Source organism: Dipodomys merriami, unplaced genomic scaffold, assembly GCF_024711535.1.
Source record: "Dipodomys merriami isolate MVZ:Mamm:240054 unplaced genomic scaffold, mDipMer1.0.p SCAF_12, whole genome shotgun sequence".
Classification (NCBI taxonomy): Eukaryota; Metazoa; Chordata; class Mammalia; order Rodentia; family Heteromyidae; genus Dipodomys; species Dipodomys merriami.
The window spans coordinates 25,254,631-25,275,523 of NW_027202493.1; positions in this window are offsets into that span (position 1 = coordinate 25,254,631).

The window sequence follows — 20,893 nt, forward strand, 5'->3', positions numbered from 1 at the left end:
TGGGAAGGAAGGAAGAAAAGGAAAGAGAGAAAGAAAGATAGAGAAACAGAAAGAAAGAAAGAAAGAAAGAAAGAAAGAAAGAAAGAAAGAAAGAAAGAAAGAAAGAGAGAGAGAGAGAAAGAAAGAAAGAAAGAAAGAAAGAAAGAAAGAAAGAAAGAAAGAAAGAAAGAAAGAAAGAAAGAAAGAAAGAAAGAGGGAGGGAGGGAGGGAGGGAGGAAGGGAGGAAGGAAGGAAGGAAGGAAGGAAGGAAGGAAGGAAGGAAGGAAGGAAGGAAGGAAGGAAGGAAGGAAGGAAAGAAAGAAGAATCTACCAAGGAAAGTTTAATCTTTTCAAATCAGATTTTATTTTTTCAGACAATGACTTTGATAAATTTATTTACAATAAGACCCAAGTAAAGCTGAGTTTCCACCAGGGTAGCACTTACTAAATCCCATATGTTCAGCTGATTTTAATATATGAAGCAGGAAAGGGCTTTACTTCTCTGTTCTCAACTTGCCCATGTATCTCTTTTTCCTTCTGTATTCTTATCTACATAGGGAAAATGCAGCACCAATTTCTGGATTTATTGAAAAGACTAAGGTAGTTAATAAATAAAAGGAACTAAGCTCCATATATTGATAGCATTAATTTACTTTTCCTGTAATTATGATTAAGATCTTTAAATTTTGTACCTTTGTTATTTGATACACTCATGCAGACCTATACATATGTGTACATATGCATATATGTGTATATGTATGATCCCAAAAATTAATTTGGTATAATCAGCAAATATAATAAGCATCTTCCTGTATTTCCACAGTGTGCTTCTACCAAAGGAGATTGACTACCATATATCCTAAATAATATAAGTGACATACCTTAAATAATATTAGTTTAAAAATACCAAAAATCTCATTGTTGCAATGGGTCCACCTGTATCCCTAGTTAAATGATTTGTTTTTTCCCTTCCTGAGATGTACAAGTCGTTATGTCGAAAAACAAACTTTACAACTTTGGTGGGGGGTGGGGGGAGGATGAGGTGGGTGGTGCGGGAGGGGGAGTATGGGAAAGGATGGGAAGGGGAAACAAAGAGGAGGCAACAATGCTTGATAAGAAATGTACTCGTTATTTTGTACATGTAATTGTAACTCCTCTATATGGTATTCTCACAATAAAAAAATAAATTAAATAAATAAATAAATAAAAATACCAAAAATCCATGACAGTCCTAAAACTCAACCAAACTTGACTCTGTCATTCTTTCATTTTCTTTTAGTAGGTCTTTATTCAAAGTTATTAAGTTCTTTAATATAGTATGAATACTTTATAAACATTCTGCATTTGATAAATTTCATTGACATTCAAACCAATGCAAGGCAAAGCAAATCATCTTTACTGTTCAATTACTTTAAGTGCTAAAATTGCATTATCTTCAAACTTGCCAAACAGTTTGCCACTACCATCAAGTCTAAATATTATTCACCATAACAGCAACTATGTTATCTAGCTCATTGTGGATGAAATAATACCTTTTTGTCTATTTATTCATGGAAAGTGTTTAAAGGACTGTGATAAATGAAAAGAAAAAGAAAAAAGAATGAAAAAACCAATCAGATGAGTTCTGCTTTCCAAAGGCACAGATAAGAGGAGAGAATGAATGGATGACCCAAACCTCAGGTCTCCACGGAAGGTCTGAGCAAGGTAGTAGTTCAGTGATCATTTTGATAGAACTGAACACACAGCCTGGAATCCTTTGTCATCTATGACTGAGAAAGGCAATGTTGCTCTCTTATTTTTTTTGTCTGTCTGCATTCATACTGTAGTTTCAAAGGTGAAGAGTTCAACTCTACTAGCTAGAAGGTATATTCCTGTGTTTTCACAAAGATCAGAAATGTGTTCTACATGAAGTTTTCTCTGTTTTGATGAGTTGATCAGGAGCATATATGAAAACAGAAATGACTTCCTTGCTGTGTCCAGCATTACATCCCCCCCTCAGCTTTTAGAAAACATCCCCTGTGTTCACTTGCTATTAGCATTACAACTGGACCACTGCAGATGTAGGTGGTCACCAAGGAGGGTTTTGCTTAGAACAGCAGAAACCAGATCTCTGGGCAATCAAGGTCAGGAGAGTACTGTGAGACTCAATGGCTTCTGTTCTGACCTGGTGCTTTGTGAGTAAACTGTTCATAGTAGTTAAAGCTGCTTGAATCCAAACATTCACAATATATATAATTCTTTAACTTTAGTTCCAGGAAAAACACATAATTCAATTACCATATATCTTGTTCTTTTGAGAGTTGAAACTTAATGAAAGCCCCAAGCTTCCTTTGTATGGACATCACTTTCCAGCATATTATTGCTGTTACTATTGTTGTTATTATTACTGTCACTGTTATTGCTATTGTTGTTATTAATTTAATAAATAATATACTTGAAATGCTTGGAGGGCTAAAAATGCTATTGAAATTGAAGTTATATTATCTACTCTTAGTACTACCACTATAGTATGTAATCTAATGTAAATCACTTAATATCTCTGACTCTTGATTTATATAAACATAAGAAATCTGTACAACTTTGTTTCTAATATCCCTCCCACATCTTCTTATTGTTTAATTAACATCATAGAACATCTTTAGCCATTTCATTCAACAATTACCAAGCATTTTATTAACATGTTTACATACAAGTTTACCTTAATGACTAAAGACAATGTTACAGGACAACTTTTTTTTAATAGATAAAGACTAAATGTAAAATAAATTGTAGGTCCATGTAAGTTAAACTAATTTCGAAAGAACAGTTGTGTCACTGTGGAATTAAGCTTACAAAGAAGGGTTAGACTCAACTTAAAGAACAAAAATGAAAAGAGATAAGACAATTTCAAGTGAAGGAGGCTTTTTTTAGAAAGAGATAATCTAATGAATTAAAATTATATTTTAAATAGAACTTTTCTTAATTATATAAATGCATACATGTGTATATATGCATATATATGAATCATATGGAAAACTGAAATGGAATGTATATACCAGAAGTAAGAAGAATAGAAAGGAAACATTGATTTACTCTGAAAAATAAATTAAATAAATGAAAAGCAGATAAAGAAGGAAAATAGTAGTTTTTCCATTGCTTAAAATCTTCCTGAGAAATTTCTTATTTTTAGTGTTTTGTTTTGTTTTGTTTTCACCTAATGGCTTAAAAGCAGAAGTTTATCCTCTCAGATCTGGCAACAGAAGTACAAAATGAAGGTGTTGGCCGGGATGCTGTCCCTTCAGCCTCTTGGGAGACTCCTAAATCCTTTTCCAGATTCTGGAACTCTTGGACTCTTGGACTCATGGCTACTGTACATTGCAATCTCTGCTTCTTCCATTTTCATGTGGATTTCTTTCTCTTCCTTATTCTTAATTAATATAAAGTATAGATTTACACTTTCCTCTTTGATTGCCTGCCAGGCAACACTGAGCTACATCACTTACCCTCTGATGTAAATTTTCTACTTTTGCCTCACTCTACTTAGAATACAGTTTGTAATAGAAGCAGATGAACAATAGTCAAACTACTGGAAACTGACATGTGAATAATGCTGGAGAAAAGGTAACAAAGCTCAAATTCTATTCTCCACTGTTTTGTAGACATTGGGGAAATCTTTCGGCAAATCACTGTGAATGTTTGGTGCTTTTCAGAAAATTTCTGCACTGTTTGGTCCCAGCATTGCTGTGACAGGTTGGCACTGATGGCAATATTCTAGATTAAAGTCTGATCTGTCAGAATGTTTGAAGACCGATGTGAAGGAGGAGTCTCCAGAGAAAGAGTAGTGCTGAAAACAGAGTCTAGAAGAATTGGGGGCTAAGGTTTGTGGTAAGGCAATAAGGAATGAGATCTACAGCACAGGACAGAGTTCTTCATTTTCTCTTGCATGAGAGTCTGGTGAATGGGGGACAGAACAGACATAGAAATAGTGGATTTGGTGGCAGCAATTCATTTCCCTCAGAAGACAAGAACATGTTGGCTGGGTGTGAGCTGTGGAGATACTGAGGAGAACTTGAAAATGAAACCTAAATTCTTTCACACAACTCAAATGGATGCCAAGAAGATATTAATTAGAGACAGGGATAATTGGAAATGTGTTGAGTTACCCATGGAGTCACTCCCAAATTTTCTTCTGGAATCTCTCCTAAGCTATAAACTCCTTCCCTCCCCCCCTCTGTCTTTGTCTCTCTCTTTCTATCTCTGTCACTCCTTCAATTATAAAAGGAGAACCATCTAATTATGCAAAGTGGCATAAAGCTATTCTGGAAGCTTAACTATCCAATTATATGAATATACCAGGAGATGCTAGGAAGTGTGGTTTTGTAAAAGAAAATCAGGGAGGATGTACCAGCAAAGCCGGTCCTCCAGTGTGATAAGGTAGGAATTCCAGTAAACCAATATATGTTGCAGTAGATGGGTAAGAGGATGTAGTATTTTAGAGAAGGGAAAACTTTGAAATAATGGAAAAGGTAAAAACCTATAAATGATGGAAATGCTCATTTAAATACCATCAAAGGCTATGACCTATATGAGAGAACAAGTAAAATTGTGACTACCTTACTAGGTCTATTTAAACCTCTTTTATAATCTTCATTTCCAAAAAATATTCCTGAACAGAGTCCTTCTAAAGAATGCTTATAATTGAAGATGTACACTGGTTATATGCAAGCCTGATTCTCAGTTTTTTGAGAAGTTGGCTAACAGTGCTACTTGTGTAGAATCTGGACCCCAGTAAAATGAATAATATAGATTTGCTAGAACGAACACTAGGCTATATCCAGGTACAAATACAAAGGGACCTGACTGACAAGATACAGCAGGAAGACACAGAATTTGGAGGCTTTCACAGACTGTTAGTATATTTTATTATGAAATAATATTGTATGATTCATAATAAAATCCTCCTTAACAGTGACAGGAAAAATGTAATACATGTGCCTAATGCTTTTTAAAAAAATCTCTGAAGGCAGAAATAAATCTTATAACTTGGAAACTATTTTGAATGAGCTTTTAAAGGTAAACAAGGTGCTCTTTCTATTGTCGATCAAGTTTCTCATAATATCATGTGATTGGTGAAGACCTTTAAATATATCTACTTTCAACATCAAATATAAAACCTTGACTTACTTCCTTAACACCCAGATTGGATTGTATTAACCTATTAACTAGTGAATACTCAATACAGGAACTAAATTCTCCATGAATATGTTTAATTCTTCTAAGATTCTGAAGACATGCACATTGACTAAGATTAGAATTTTGACAACAACGAAAATCAATCCTAATGGTCTATGTGAATGTAAATAAAGAATTAAAATCATCCCAGAAAATTGCTTTCTGCCTCAGTGAAATAGGGTGTGCAGACTAGCTCAGATATCTCTGAATAATAGGAAGGCCTCTTAAAAGTTTTGTCATCAATTCTTCATTGCACTGCCTAAACACAGTTGAAACACATTTCTAAAACGGCAATTACTTATCTGAAGTGATGGAATAAATGTGGTGATAATAATCAGTCTCTTTGCTACTAACAAGCTGGTTGTTGTGATCAATGGGGTAGTTTTCTCTCAGACAACAGCTCACCTTTGTTCTATGCTCTTACTACAGTTTTGAATAACTTGAGAGACCAAATCATGGTGAAGCACCTATTAACTGAGAGGAATATGAGGGGTCAGTAAACTATATCTCTAATCTTTGAACTTGTTTTAAATATCAAATACTGTTTAAGGACCAAATACTGTCTATGGTGAGCAATAAACTTATCTTTTACCAAAAGATAATGAAACATTAAATTTGGTTAATCAAACAGAGCAAAAATTCATAGACTGACAGCAGTTACTACTAATTGGCATCTTACAGTTTTTACTTCATATCCTGTTTTCTTAAACGTTCCTTCAGTACAGGTTTCCTAGACATTTAGAATAACCTAAATATTACTTGTAATCTTATGCTACAGTATGCTACATTAGGGAAGTAATTCTAATTCATATTGAAATATATTTAAGCACAAAAACATGTTTAACATCGTATTTTTTAAAATCAATATATAAACTTAATATGAGTAATAATATATTTCTGGATCTCTCCAAACCCCAGTTTCTTCATATAATAGTCTTTACATGTTTGTGATGCTACTACTAATGAAGTTTTTAGATATCACTGGCTTTCATGAAATAAGCTCTTCTAAAATAAGTTTCTTCATAATCTCTTCAGCAGCTGTTCACCCACTATTATTGAGTGATAGAGAATCAGAGAACATACTATGTATTTTAGGGCCAAAGAAGTCAAACAGTCTCTATTTCAAGTTCTGGCATTTTCTAGGTTTTTTCCAAACTACACTCAACTTCTGCCCATGTCTACAGTGACTAGAAATGTTTTCTGGTTATTTTGGCATAAAGTAAATTCATAAATAACTTCATACATATAGATGGAGTTCCTAATGTGTTACGAGTCTTACCTACATGTTGGATACAAAACATAAATAGATAGTAATGAATATCTGAAATATATTGTAGTCAGCGTCTTTTCTATAAGAAGAAAGTAGAGAACTTCTTCTGAACAAGATAAATAACTTCAACGTTGAAGAGGTGTTTTTGTGATACACACACACAAACTAGAAGGAAAACGGGGGAAGGCAAACATTTTGGGGAGAACTTATGAGATGACCTTCTCAATCCTTTGCCGTGTGCTGGTATCCATCCCAGAACCTTACACATGTTAGGCATGTCAAGTACCACTGAACTGCATCCCAGCCATCTATGTGTATGTCCAAGTGATTTCTCCCTAATGCAATTCAATATACGACTATGAACTCCTTTGTGTGTTTACTTCAATTCAAGATGACTGCCAGAGCTCTCTAGGTATTGTCAATATAAAATAATATGAATTGTAATCTGGAAATTCTAAGAACAGCGAAAAGAACCCTTTGCCACCACTTTCCACAAAAAAAATCCATACTATATCCTCTTTTTTTTTTCTTTATCAATCACTAGCCAAAATGGATTAGGGAATGCCAAAGCTACATTTGTCTTGAAGAATATAAGAGTTTTTCCAAGTCACTGAGGCAGTTTAGTTTCCAAGTAGGATAGTACCAGCAACATAAATAGAATTTATTAATACATCCAAGATGATTATAATAAACCTAGATATTGGAAAAGGGGAAAAAAGAAATCTCAAATAAGAGAATTCAGAATAAAGATAATATAGCACTTATAAAGACAAATATAAAGACAGAGACAGGGAAACTGACAAAGAACTTAAAGAATATCATTTTAATTCTTTGCATTCAATTTTCAAGCTTCAGAAAGTTTTGTATTGAATTCCAACCCATAGACTAACATTAGAACAAAATTCAGGAAGCAGGTGGATCTCTAGTTCAAGGCTAGTGTGAAATACTTAGGAAGGCCCAGTCTTAAAAGAAATAAACACATTTAAAAAAAAGCAAAATTGACAAAAGTTTAAACAAATTACTCCCTCCAATTGCTTTGCAGCACAATAGATATAAACTAATTTCCTTTCCATGAGTATTATTTAGTCCTCTTGACTTTACAAACACAAGTTTTTCCCTATGGATCCAAAGATATTGCTAATGGTATGTGTGCGCTGCCCCATGATTCATCCTCAGTCCATATCCACATTTATAAATATAAATGATTGCATGAACATATAGAAAAATACCTGTTTTCTCCAATCAATATAATGATTACATATTAATTTCTTTCATATACTCCTGGAAATATTTTTCTCATCTGTGGATTCACAGACAGACCAAAAGAGACATGTAGCAGCTGAATAATAGTATATGGTATTTAATGGTATTTGTCAGAATTCACTTGGAATTTGCATCTAAGTTCTAGCAATATTTTATCAGCTTAAACACTACAGTATTAAATGGCTTATGAAATTTTTTCTTTAGAATTCTTTCTTAATGATTCACTATTAGAAGAGTGTTATTTGGGTAAACATAAAATATTTTAATAATTGTTAATAAATTTTTTGAGTTGTAAATTATTCATGTTTAAATGTCTTTCTCCCAAATAGTTTTCAAATTACTTGAGTCTAGAGACCATACAAATTAATTAATAGTCTCTAAATCCTTTCATCCTTGGCATATTAGAGTTACTCAACAATATTTGCTAAACAATTGTAGTTACCTGATAGTTACCACAAACTATAACTTAGATTTTAGCATGTATCACCTAAGTCTATCCCAAAGGTAACTTCTCATAGTCCCCCATGTGTAGTTAAGGCTCTTCCAATGAATAATGTATATAAGATTTTCAGAGAAGCTAATTAAAAGAAGACTTAGTTGGCAGATGGCTCTGTTCTCTCCTTACTATTGTCTTTTTTAAATTTTATTTATTTTTTATGAACCCTAAGATATGTATTCAAATGTTTTATTTCTTTCATGCGATTATTTCTAACACATTTATAAGATTATTTCTTTGTTGCTTTGTATGTCCCTCCCCCAGGGTATAACCCCTGATTTCACTGTATTTGATGTTGGTATAATTTGTGGAGGGGAAGGGGAAAAACAAATCGTTTAAATAGGAATACAGGTGAACCCATTGCAACAATGAGATGTACAAGTCGTTATGTTGAAAACGAACTTTACAACTATTGTCTTTTTTGCTGTTTGAAAAATAGAGTTAATGGATAAACCTCCAAGAACAATCTTGAACAGTGAAGTAACTCTGTGGACAGAATCCACAAAGATATTAGAATTTAAGGAAGCAAAAATTAACAGGAATCTAGGCCCCTTATAAGTACAAGAATGCTACCTTCTCCCTGAATTCCTGTCTCAAGACCTTCTTTATAGAAGACAGGAATAAACAGCTACCTAACTCAAGTCTATGGTTGCTTGAAATTGATTTTACACAGCTAAATAGCTAATGCAAAAGTAATGTTGGCCTAATTGATTTTAAATGTACATTTAATGAAAATGAATATATTCCAGTGAATATAATCTAACCATGACTATTCCTATATATTAATTTCACAAACTTGAAATGCCAGCACAATTCAAAAGTTTGCATTTATTTTTTATTAGAAATGTTTATGAACTCTACATTTGATTTGGAGTGACTGATAATAAGCCATGACACTACATCATGTTTCTCTGTGTGTTTGTCTATATTTTAAATATCTCTAATTTTTGTGACTCACAATCTTTCTCTGTCTCTGTGTCTCTATGTATATGCATATATATATGTATATTTAATTTTTGTTGGAATTTTTCAGGGAAAACAAATTTATCACTCCTTCAGAGAATCATCAAATAGCCACATTTATTTTTGGTTTGTCAATATTCATTTTGAAATATGAGTCCATCTGAAATTGAATTTTGTGAATGGTCACTCGGAATTTTATTTCTGAACTTAATTTTAAGGTGCCCTTAAAATACAATGTATAATCAATCAGATTTAGAATCCTAATATATTCTTTAACCTCACTGTATTTAATTTTTCATCTGTAAAATAAAAAAATTGATAATATCCTGAGATTACTGATGCAGTGTGAAAGCAGAGAGTCTGTTTTGTACTCCTGAGATTCCAATAGCCCTTCTCTAAATTGTGAGCATTATAATTAACACATGCATGAAAAACAATTGAAAAGTTAGTCTGTGCTTCATTAATTTGTTATTTTTCAGTTGGGGCTGACATTTTAAGTGCAGATTCCAAACTTTTATCTTTACTTCTAGAGAGGTACTTCTAATCTATTAAAAAAGTTAGATGTTTCTTATTTTTGCAGAAGAAAGCAATTTCAATAAAATGCTACAAGGATGGGACCAACAGTTACCTCATTAAAATTTTTCTTCTAGAGAGGTTCCCCCATGTTTTCCAAAATGGTGGTGATTTATGCTTATTTCTGAGAAACTGTCAAAGATTGTAGACCCCGAGTTTAGTGGAAACATTGAACTGAAGAAAGCTTCTGCGAGGTAAAAACATTCATTTTTCTTTGCATTTAGTTCTCAAATGGAGACAAATAGCTTAAAAGCAATATTAACCTCAATGTACTTGGGCTATTTATCTTCATAAGGAACAGTCTGAAAACAAGAAAACAAAGCCCATAAAAATGATTTTATTTAATCACACAAGTATATCTCACCAAAAATCTTTAGTTATTTCCTTAGGGCTTAATTCTAACCTCAGTAACTCACACACAAATTCTCTGGATGTCAATGGAGACTGTGCACATGGAACTCGGAGCCAAATTTGGTTGTCATGGGTGAATTAGTCAGGGAGGGCATTGGATCGATTTTTTTAAAACATAAAGTACTCTCCTTTTGTAATCCTTTTTCATCTTTCCAAATTTATTGACCTAATCCAGTAACAATTATTGAATCGCCATAAGACACATCAAACCACAACCTCATGTATGTATCACATTCACTGTCCTGAAACAGTAACCTTTCATATAAATGTTAATAATCTTGCAGCAATATTTCATCATAGCAAGAGAGTAATGGGACAAACTATTCGACAGGGTCAACTTCACTTAAAGAAAAATGCTAACATTTTGAAAGTCAGCCATCCAATTGGGCTTATTATTGTATTTTTGTTATCTTGTTACAGGACAGTGATCCAATTCTACTAAGTGCCATAGTTATTTGGGGAGCTTAAAATATTTATTCAAAGTCAAGATGGATAAGTGAAAATAATTATAATGTAATCCTCTACATTTTAAAGAAATGGTGCTTTTTCAAATCTGCCTTTAAAATTTTTATCTATAAGAAGAAAGAAGGATGGCCAATAGACACATGAAGAAATGTTCAACATCCCTAGCCATAAAAGAAATGCAAATCAAAACAACATTGAGATATCACCTCACTCCAGTTAGAACGGCAAAAATCAAGAACTCTAACAACAACAGATGCTGGAGGGGATGTGGACAGAAAGGAACCTTACTTCATTGTTGGTGGGAATGTAAACTTGTTCAACCACTTTGGAAAGCAGTATGGAGGTTCCTCAAAAGACTTCACATAGAACTCCCCTATGACCCAGCAATCCCACTTTTGGGCATTTACACAAATGGTTACAAACAAGACCACACTAAAGCTACCAGCACAACTATGTTTATTGCAGCATTATTTACCATAGCTAAGATATGGAACCAACCCAGATGCCCCTCAGTAGATGAATGGATCAAGAAAATGTGGTATCTATACACAATGGAATTCTATGCCTCCATCAGAAAGAATGACATTGCACCATTTGTTAGGAAATGGAAAAACTTGGAAAAAATTATATTAAGTGAAGTAAGCCAGGCCCAAAGAAACATAGGTCCCATGGTTTCCCTTATTTGTAATATCTAGTATATGTATGAGTCAAGTGGAAAAGGTCAGATAATGTGATGTCAGGAAAATGAACCCTTAGATGTGTATTTTAATATTTTTTTTCTTTCATGCATGTGTTTCTAACGCATTTATAAGATTATCTCTTTGTTGCTTTGTATGTCCCTCCCCCACAGTATAACCCCTGCTTTCACTATATTTGATGTCAGTATAACTTGTGGAGGAGATGGGGAAAAACCAGTTGTTTAAGGATACAGGTGGACCTGTTGCAACAATGAGAAGTACAAGTTGTCATGTCCAAAACGAGCTTTACAACGTCGGTGTGGGGGGGGGGGGAGGGGGGGAAGGAGAAGGATTGGGATTGGGGGGGAGGGGAGGAGGTTGGGAAGGGATGTGAAGGATAAACAAAGGAGGAGGCTGCAATGCTTGGTAAGAAATGTACGCATTATCCTGCCCATGTAATTGTAACTCCTCTGTACAGTATGTTCACAAATAAAATAAAATAAAATTTAAAAAATCAGAAAATAAAAGAACTGAATGTTTTAAAAAATGTTTATCTATGTATATTTTGCATGTTATTTATTTCATTGCAAGATGAACACTTCTCTAAATGGCATGTAACTTGTAAGAATAAAGAAACATCCCTTCTCTTCAGGCCCTATCACAACCTTCACCTTAGTGAGTAAATTTAATGTTGGAACTTGAGCTGCATGTTGGTCTTACAATAAGTGTCCATAGAACCTGATGCTACAGCATTTTAAGAGAGAACCCCCCAGTGACTCATTCACTTTGCCCCAAATCATTTACTGTCTTGGTCCTCAGGAGCAACCTAAGAGCCACTAGCTACACTATTGCAGACTTGATTATACTCAGCTTAGAGTGAGCCACTGGGATCTTTTGAAGATTAAAAAAAGAAGAAGAAGAAGATTGTTGGGTCCTGCTTTTCATTATTTTAATTGTGTGGCCTGCTGGAGAGTGTGAATTTTTAACAAGCTTTTCAGGTATCACTAGTAATGTGCATGCACAAACCAGGCTGAGGAAAATGAGTCTAGATGAAACCTGGAATCAGAGAATTAAAGCTGAGCTAGACATAGAAGCTGTGGAATGAATTGCAGGGTCAAAAATACTAGGTCCATGCTGTTTGCTTCAATAGCACAATTACAGAAACAATTTAGTATTAAGCTGGTCCAGAAATAGTTTCTGGCTTACATACACACTCAGTAACAATGCTCGATAGGAAATGTACTCATTATCTGAATCTTGTAACTGTAACCCCTCTGTACAATATCTTTACAATAAAAATACTTAATAAAAAAGAATTAAAGCACATACAGTACTATTTTGTACTGACCCTTCTATAGAGTCAACCTTGCCATTCTGATAGTATCTATTACAATTCTCAGAGCCCTGTTAATCATGACTGGTATGAGCTGAATTATGTACTTCTCAGTCCATATTGAACTTCCTAACTCAGTATATCAGAGTGTCATTATATTTTGGCTATTAAGTCTTTAAGGACAAAATTAAATTAAGATGAAGTCAATTAGTCTAATCTCTAATCCAATTATGACCCATGTCTTTATAAACTTTATAAACTGAATGAATTGTAATTGTATTTGAGTATATTTTTGAGATTTGTAAAGTGTACCTATTATTAAATATACCAAGATACATGAGTGTAATAGGCATAAAAGGAGATTCGTTTGCCAAACTAGGAACTATATTAACATCTTAACTATAGGGCATGTGGTAGTTGAATTTGAATTTGAAGTTATAACAATGATTTCCTTCATGACATTTGGATCCATGAAAGACAGCCCATTTAGATAGCTTTTCATACTTGCTCACTTCAAAAGTCAGTGATTTGTAATGATTATATGTTTGTGTGGATTGCACTTTTTAGTAATATATAAAAGTACATTTGAGGACTTGCAGGAATGGCAGGGGAGTCCAATAAATATACAAACAATTTTATAGTAAATATAAAATTTGGGTACATTTTCACTTCCATTGAAAAGCTCCAGAAGCATGTAGAAGTAAATGGATTCCTGAGAAGTTGTATCTGGAAGAGGTAAGAGCGGAGAGATTCTATTGTTCTTGCTCTTGCAACAACACTTCCAATCCTTAGGATTACTGGGTCAAAAAGCACATACAAGTTCACTGTGTTGGCTGCAAGTAGCAATGAGAGTTCACAGCTTGAAAAACAGCTGAGAAGTGTCTCAAATCAGACAGAAGTCAATGCCTTTGGAAAGTGACTGTGGAAAGGGTGAGAGTTGTTAAGCTATAGTTTTCCTGGCAAGCATGCTTTGTAAAACCTATGTCTGTGGCAGCAGAAAAAAAAATGTAGACCTACTATTTTGGTTAAATATGGCAAAGAAATGTAGTGTTGGAAGAGACACAGGAAGTTTAATTGGAAACTTCTAGAAGTGAGTGAAGAGAAAGAACTGACCAGAAAACCTGGATGTACACTCTGCTCCAACTGCAGATAGACTTCAAACTCTACATGCATCAGAGATGCCGGGATCCCAGAGCAGGCGGGGGTTCACACATACTACGAGAAATTTATCCCTGGGAGACTGTTGCACAGAGAGATGCTGTGTGCATTTTCTGCTTTTAAAACAGAAGGCATTCCCTAATCCATGCATGCTCGGGTGCCAGAAGCTAAGGCTTTACTGAGTTGAAGTGCCAGAAAACAGAAGTGGAAGTTGGAGAAAAAGATGGAAATTTAAGAGGCTTTTCCAGAGGCAAGGAACCCACCAGAATGTGAAACACAAAGTTTGAATGAAAAACAAAACCAAAAAAAAAAAAACCCACAAAAAACCAGGCCTAAATGCTTGAACGATTGCCAAACTCCAAAAGCACCAGGAACGAGCCGAGTCTAGACTGAAAAAACAATCACAATTTGGAGCTGTCGTACAGACAATGTAACTGCCTATTTAGAACTTAGTGAAAGAAGAAATTTGTGTTGGTGTGAACAATGCACAGCTATGAGGGAAATAAACTCAAGAAAACAGGGCCCAGGAGGACACTTGGGTTCAGACCTCAAATCGTTCATCTGTCTAGGTATCACTTGGTATTGTTGTAGTAATGAAGAGCTTTGAATCAGGGGTGCAAATACCTACTTCTCCACTTATTGCCTGCTATATTTTAGGAAACTGCCTAAGTTCTTTGTTCCTTTTTCTTCTCATCTCTATTAGGCACAAACAGCAATATTTTTATTACAGGAATTTGTGAGGATTAAACAAAGCTAATAAATGCAATGCGGTTTTCAAAGGAGGGCACTCTAGATAGCTACCATGACAAGGAAAATATAAAGCTCCTACCACGTCCCTGCAATACCACAGTGAAAAGGGAGGGATTGCAGGGAGGGATACTGAATTTATTAAAGACATGTTAAATTTGTTTTAATTATCCTACTGAGCAATGTAATAGAGTATAAGAGCGAAATACAGTTACTTGGGGAAAATTGTACTTATTTTCCCTGTATAAGTGAACTAAATTGGTGTCAAATGTTTACCAATATCTATGTGTGCTCACATGCATTCTGTTCATATTGATAGTCTACACCAGATCCTTTGCCACTGTCTTGCTATTTTTAAAAGTGGCTTAACTGTAATTCTGACTTCCTATTTTTAATACTTTTTTTATTCTAAAGATAGTGTACAGAAGGGTTATAGTTACATGAGTAAGGTAATGAGTGCATTTCCTATCGAGCATTGTTACCTCCTCCTTTGTTTTCCCCCTACCGTCCCTTCCCTCCCCAGACTTCCTATTTTTAAATGAAAAATTGAGAAATTTACTATTTTAAAAATCGTCATCTTTTTCAAGCTTTTTATTTAAAAAAGAAATTCTTCAGTCTGGTTAGGAAATGTGGTCTGTTAAATATTGGAAAATAATTTCAATTCCATTTACTTATGATATATTTAAAATTCTCATGTTCAATGTTTTGTGGGGAGGATTTCCTTGATCACTCATGAGCTCAAGCATTTTTGTCCTGTGTGGACGTCTTATCTGTTAAACAAGAGTACACGGGGATGAACAAAACTCAGTGCCTTTCAACGGTCTCACAAGGCCCATAGTGCAGGCAGACTGGCACTGCTCTAAGTAGAAAGCATGGCAGCATGAGAGAGAGGCAGAAGGGCATCCTCACAGCATTGAATGCGGAGTCATCCATCAGTTCCAGGGTGGAAAAGAGGCATTGTTGAAGCCACATCATAAACACAAGAAGGCATTTCTAAACAGATGGTACAGAAAGCAATTCTAGGAACTGTGAAGATTATGTATAAAGTCACAGTAGTATAAAACAATGAGGCAAGTTCAGGGAATTATGAATAATTCCAACTTTTTAAGCATAGTGGGACATAGGGAGTAAGAAGACAAGCTCTGAAAGGAGGACAAGATTTAGGCTGGATTTTCATTTAATCCGTAGGCAGGGAGAGCCTGAAACCAGGCCCCAGAGTGAAAACTGAGAGAAATACATTTTAAGTGTAACAATGAAAGGACGAGGTAAATGGTATGCTGTGCCAAGCCAGGGAGTTATGATGTGGGTATGGATTCAAGGCCTTGGGAAAGGTCAGATATTCAGATACCCAGGGGTACTCAGATTTCTGGCTTAGGTTAATAATGGCTATATTAATAGATATGAAATTTCTATGATGAAGGATAAGCCAAGAAAGGGGCTAGATAAACCTGGACCTGTATATGTGGAGATCAGGCTTCCTGTGGTTGGAAAACACAAATTTGGAATTCAAAAGAGACCAATGGGCTGGACACTTACATTTGGGTAGAACTGCAATCCTACCAATCTACTTAGGTACTGTGAGATAGCACAGAATGAAAGGTAATCCAAAGAAACTCAACTATTTAAGACACGAGTAGAAGAAGGAGTAATTGGTAAATAAATCTGTTGGTAAATAAATCCACCTCCAAAAATAATCAGCATAAAGCAAGTCTAGAGGAGTAGCTCAAGTGGAAGAGCTGATCAAGCACAAGGCTCCAAGTCCAAATCCCATTACCAGTGTGTGTGTGTGTGTGTGTGTGTGTGTGTGTGTGTGTGTGTGTGTGTATGTGTGTGTCTGTGTGTGTGTCTGTGTGTCTATGTCTGTGTGTCTGTGTCTGTGTGTGTTTATTTGGGATACCACAACCTAACCAAGTTGACACATAAAATTAATCACACTAGAAGCACAGGAAGATTCAATAATGGAGAGAAAATTAGAACAAATTTGAGATGATTGGGTTGAGCTGGGTTGAGAAAGGAAGAAAAGAGAGAGAGAGAGACAGAGAGACAGAGGGAGACAGATCATCAAATGAAGAGAATAAAATTATAAGGAAAACCCAAGTGACCTAGAAGGTTTTATATTAAGTAGGATATAAACTGAACAATAAAGTACTCAGTGGAAGGACAGGTAGAAATGGTATCATGTGGCAGAAACCTGAAAGCAAAATGTGGAAAAATGAACAGAAAGTGAGAAGTGTGCATACATTATGTGCTAACTACTCCCACTTAGTTGTGACTGGAACAAAAACTACAGAGTGATGGCCAAAGGGAAAATAGGGTGAAAGTGTCTGTATTTTTCTACGAAAAATAACTAAAATAAACTTGCTAAAACTAACATACTGGCTGATAATAATAGTACCATAAACCAATGTGTTAACACTCAAGGTGTCATTGCAATCGCATTGAGATCTATAGAAACACAATATACTCATCAACACAACATATTCACAATATCCTTATTTTATAATACTGGAGATGGGGGAAGAGGGGGGATATTTTGAATACTTATTGGTCCCTGTCAATCAGAAAAGTCTCACATTGTCATTGTCTCTTCTGAATTATAGATGGGGTTAAAAAGCAGAGATGAAGTGTGTACAGAATGTTTTCTATCATTTTCCCAAGTAAATATTCATTATTACTTGACATTGTACTGTCTAATGAAATGTATTTAAAAAATTACAATCAAATTCTTTTTCTGCTAAGAAAAATATCCTCATTTATTTTGCATCCACTCTTAACCAGTTAGAAGGCAATAGATAGTAGAGAGAAAGAAGATGGGAAGAAAAGGTTTCAACAACTCAGAAAATACATTGTTATTCGTATGACCAAGGCAGCTTTGCAGTCAAACCAATGTTCTTTAGAAAATATATTCCAGTGTAAGATAAAGAAAAGATATAGACCATGCATACACAATACATAGATAAATCTGTCTTTCTCTTATGGTAGCCAGGATTTCTGATTTGAGTCATAAGGTGAATCATATTCTATACATTGTATCTAGTTCTTCATAAATCCTCTCAATACAAGAAGAAACTGTAGGTTAAGCTCTGGATTGTCATGCCAGAAATCTATGCAAAATATAAAGTCTTCCCACTGATGACTTTATGAAGAATGTGGTACATTTTTTGGTGGTTGCCATAAAATATATTTTGAAAGACTGGTAAAATCTCATATACTTTAAAGCATGAAAGTAATCTCACTTGTTACACTTAATTAGACAACCAGGTGCTTTGTTGCAGTCAAGGAATCTCCATTCTAATGCATTTTATTACTTTGAGGGGAGATAATCATTTTACTTGCTTGTTTTCAAGTTAAGAATGAGAAGGTTTGATATATTAGGGAAGTTAGTATTACTTCATTTCCCATAGCTCATACTATTCCAGATCATTAGAAATTTTTTTTGTAAGATTTGGAAGGGTTAACATAAAATGTAATACTGAAGAATTTACTACCCAAATCAGCCCTTTATCTGGCATAGAGATTTTAAGTGGCAAATGGGACTTGGCATTTTAGATCTGTAGGCATTTCCAAGATTTGGAATAACCTACAAGAGTTTATTTTTGGTTTTGGTTCCTTGGGTCAATGGTCAAGTGTTGAGTTGGTCTTTTCCAAGGGTAAGAGTCTATATAAAATGGAGGGCATTGACACTCATCCAAAAAAGACTGAATAGTGATCTTATACCAATTCTCAAAGGTTAGGTAACTAAGTTGAATCACAAAAGTCTTGTTTTATAGGCCAAGCTGTATTTATCAAGCTGCTTTTTTGTTTTTTTTTTCCACTACATCATTTGCTTTGGGAATTTGCTTATCCACCCCCCCCCACTTTTTCTGGTACTGTGTCTCAAAGGGCCACACCATCTTTCTTATTAGCTTTACATAGATAGATAGATAGATAGATAGATAGATAGATAGATAGATAGATAGATAGATAGATAGATAGATAGATAGATAGAATTGTAAAGGTACTGTACAGAGGGGTTACAGTTACATGAGAAATGTAATGAGTCTATTTCCTATTGAGCATTGTTAGCTCCTCCTTTGTTTTTCCCCTACCATTCTTTCCTTCCCCACCTCTCCAATTCCTCCCTCCCAGCCTCCTACAAAGTTGTAAAGTTCGATTTCAACATAGTGTCTTGTACATTTCATTGTTACAATGGGTCATGCTGTATCCTTATCCTTCCCCAATTAGAAAAATGTTTATACATGATTCAGGACACCATTTTATTAGCTTTTTGTCCTCAAGGCTTGTGCTCTGCCACTTCTTTTTTTCTGCCGTAATCATTTTTTCAGAATAATTAAATTCTAAAAATCAGGTTCTACAAAGCTTTGAGTTTCAGGTCTCTCATTCCTAACAGACATTCTTTCTGTTTGGTGTTTAAAAGTAAACCAATCAAGTATGTTGAAGAGTCAACTGAGCAGCCTCCAAAGCCTTAAACGAGAACAATTTGAGCAAGAAAAATAAAATGTCATTAGATTATAATCTAAAGTATACAATATATGTTTATTTGTGGATATAAGCAAATGGTTAAGTAAACAAATGAGAGAATTATTCAGAATTCCAAATTAACTTGTGTAGATCTTCTGTCCTTGAAAATATAGAATATAACTTCCAACTTCTTAAGCCAGAATTAAGCACAGTAATATTGTTTCAATGAGAACAGCATAGAAAGGGGAGGGGAGGATAACTTTACAGTCAAAACTCCTGACAAGCGCTTCCTCCAGTCAGATGATCAAGGTTAACTTTAATGGTGATAAGTCATGCTGATAGCATGCCCCTTGATATGAAGTGATGAGAATGGCATTTTATCTCTGTGATCTTCCTCACAAGAACTTATAACCCCAATCATGAGGAAAACATCAGACAAATCCCAACAGAAGGACATTCTACAAAATACCTGACTAATGCTCTTCAAAACTGTGAAGGTCATCAGAAACAAGGAATGTCTGAGAAACTGTCAGCATCAAGAAGAGGCAAAAGGAGACATGACAACTAACTGTAATGTGGTGTCCTATAATGAACCTGGAACAAAACATGATGCTAAAGACCAGAGAAATATGAATGGAGTCACATACTAATGAGAAAATATCAGTAACTGGGAAAACTATAATGGGGTACAAGTATTCTACAAATACAAGTGTATATAAAAGATACTCAAGTAGGTGAAAGTTCTTTTTAATTTTTAAAAATCATTTTAAAATAATTTTCTAAAATCATTAGAATATATTAGCTTGATGGAAATCTTAAAACCCATCATGATCATAAAAAATGCCTTAAATATTTGCCATGGATTTCCTTTGTGAAAGATAAGCATGATTATATGTGTTTATTAGAATAGAATCATAAATTTTAAGGTGATAAGCAAAATGAGGAAAAAGAACATTGTGTGATTACGTGGTTTTTAATAAGTTTTTTTATTGTGAAAATACTGTACAGAGGGGTTACAATCACATGAGCAAGGTAACAAGTACATTTCTTATCAAGCATTGTTGCGTCCTCCTTCAATTTTCCCCTAGTATTCCTTCCCTCCCACCTCCACAACTACATTCTCCCCTCCCTCTTCGTCTTGATGACACCTTACTCATTTGTATACCTCTGTGATAAAACTTAGATTGCATCATTCCCCAAAACAAGAATTTAAAAATATCACTGATAATAATTTGCTTTTTTTAGTCTTTTCAAATAGGCATTTGAAAAGACTTTTCAAATAGGCATTTGAAAAGACTAAAAGACTGTGTAACTATGAGTAACATACAAGCATGTTATCCTATCAAAAAAAAGTGAGAATAAACTTGTGTTTATGGCATGAATTCCTCTTTGACTTGCTGCTGGTTTTATACTCAACTCTCTGATCTCTCCCCAGGTTGCTCAGGATTACTCCATTTTTAATAGAGTAGCACTAAAAATATATTCATCACAGTAATATTCAAATAGGTTGGGCCATGAAAAGCACTGAAATTACTACCTATTATTGAAAGAATTGTAATCTGTTCTGCTTAAACACAAACTATTTCAAAAGTTGAAATCATGCCAACACTGAAGAAAGGCAATAGTGTTTTGTTGCAGCAGACATTTACAAAGGCCATAGTTTTGCATTTAGGTAATGATATTCAAGGTTTATTTGTTCACTGTGACCAATTTCCTTGCCCTCACAATCCAAGACAGGAATCACAAAATAAATAGTCTAGTCCCGTGGTTATTTTCTCAAGATTCTTGTTTCGAAGACTGTATTTCAAATGTTTTTCAGATTATTTAATGACTTCAGACTTAGTTTCAAAAACATGAATATTCTCAACAATTTCCTAGAGCACACT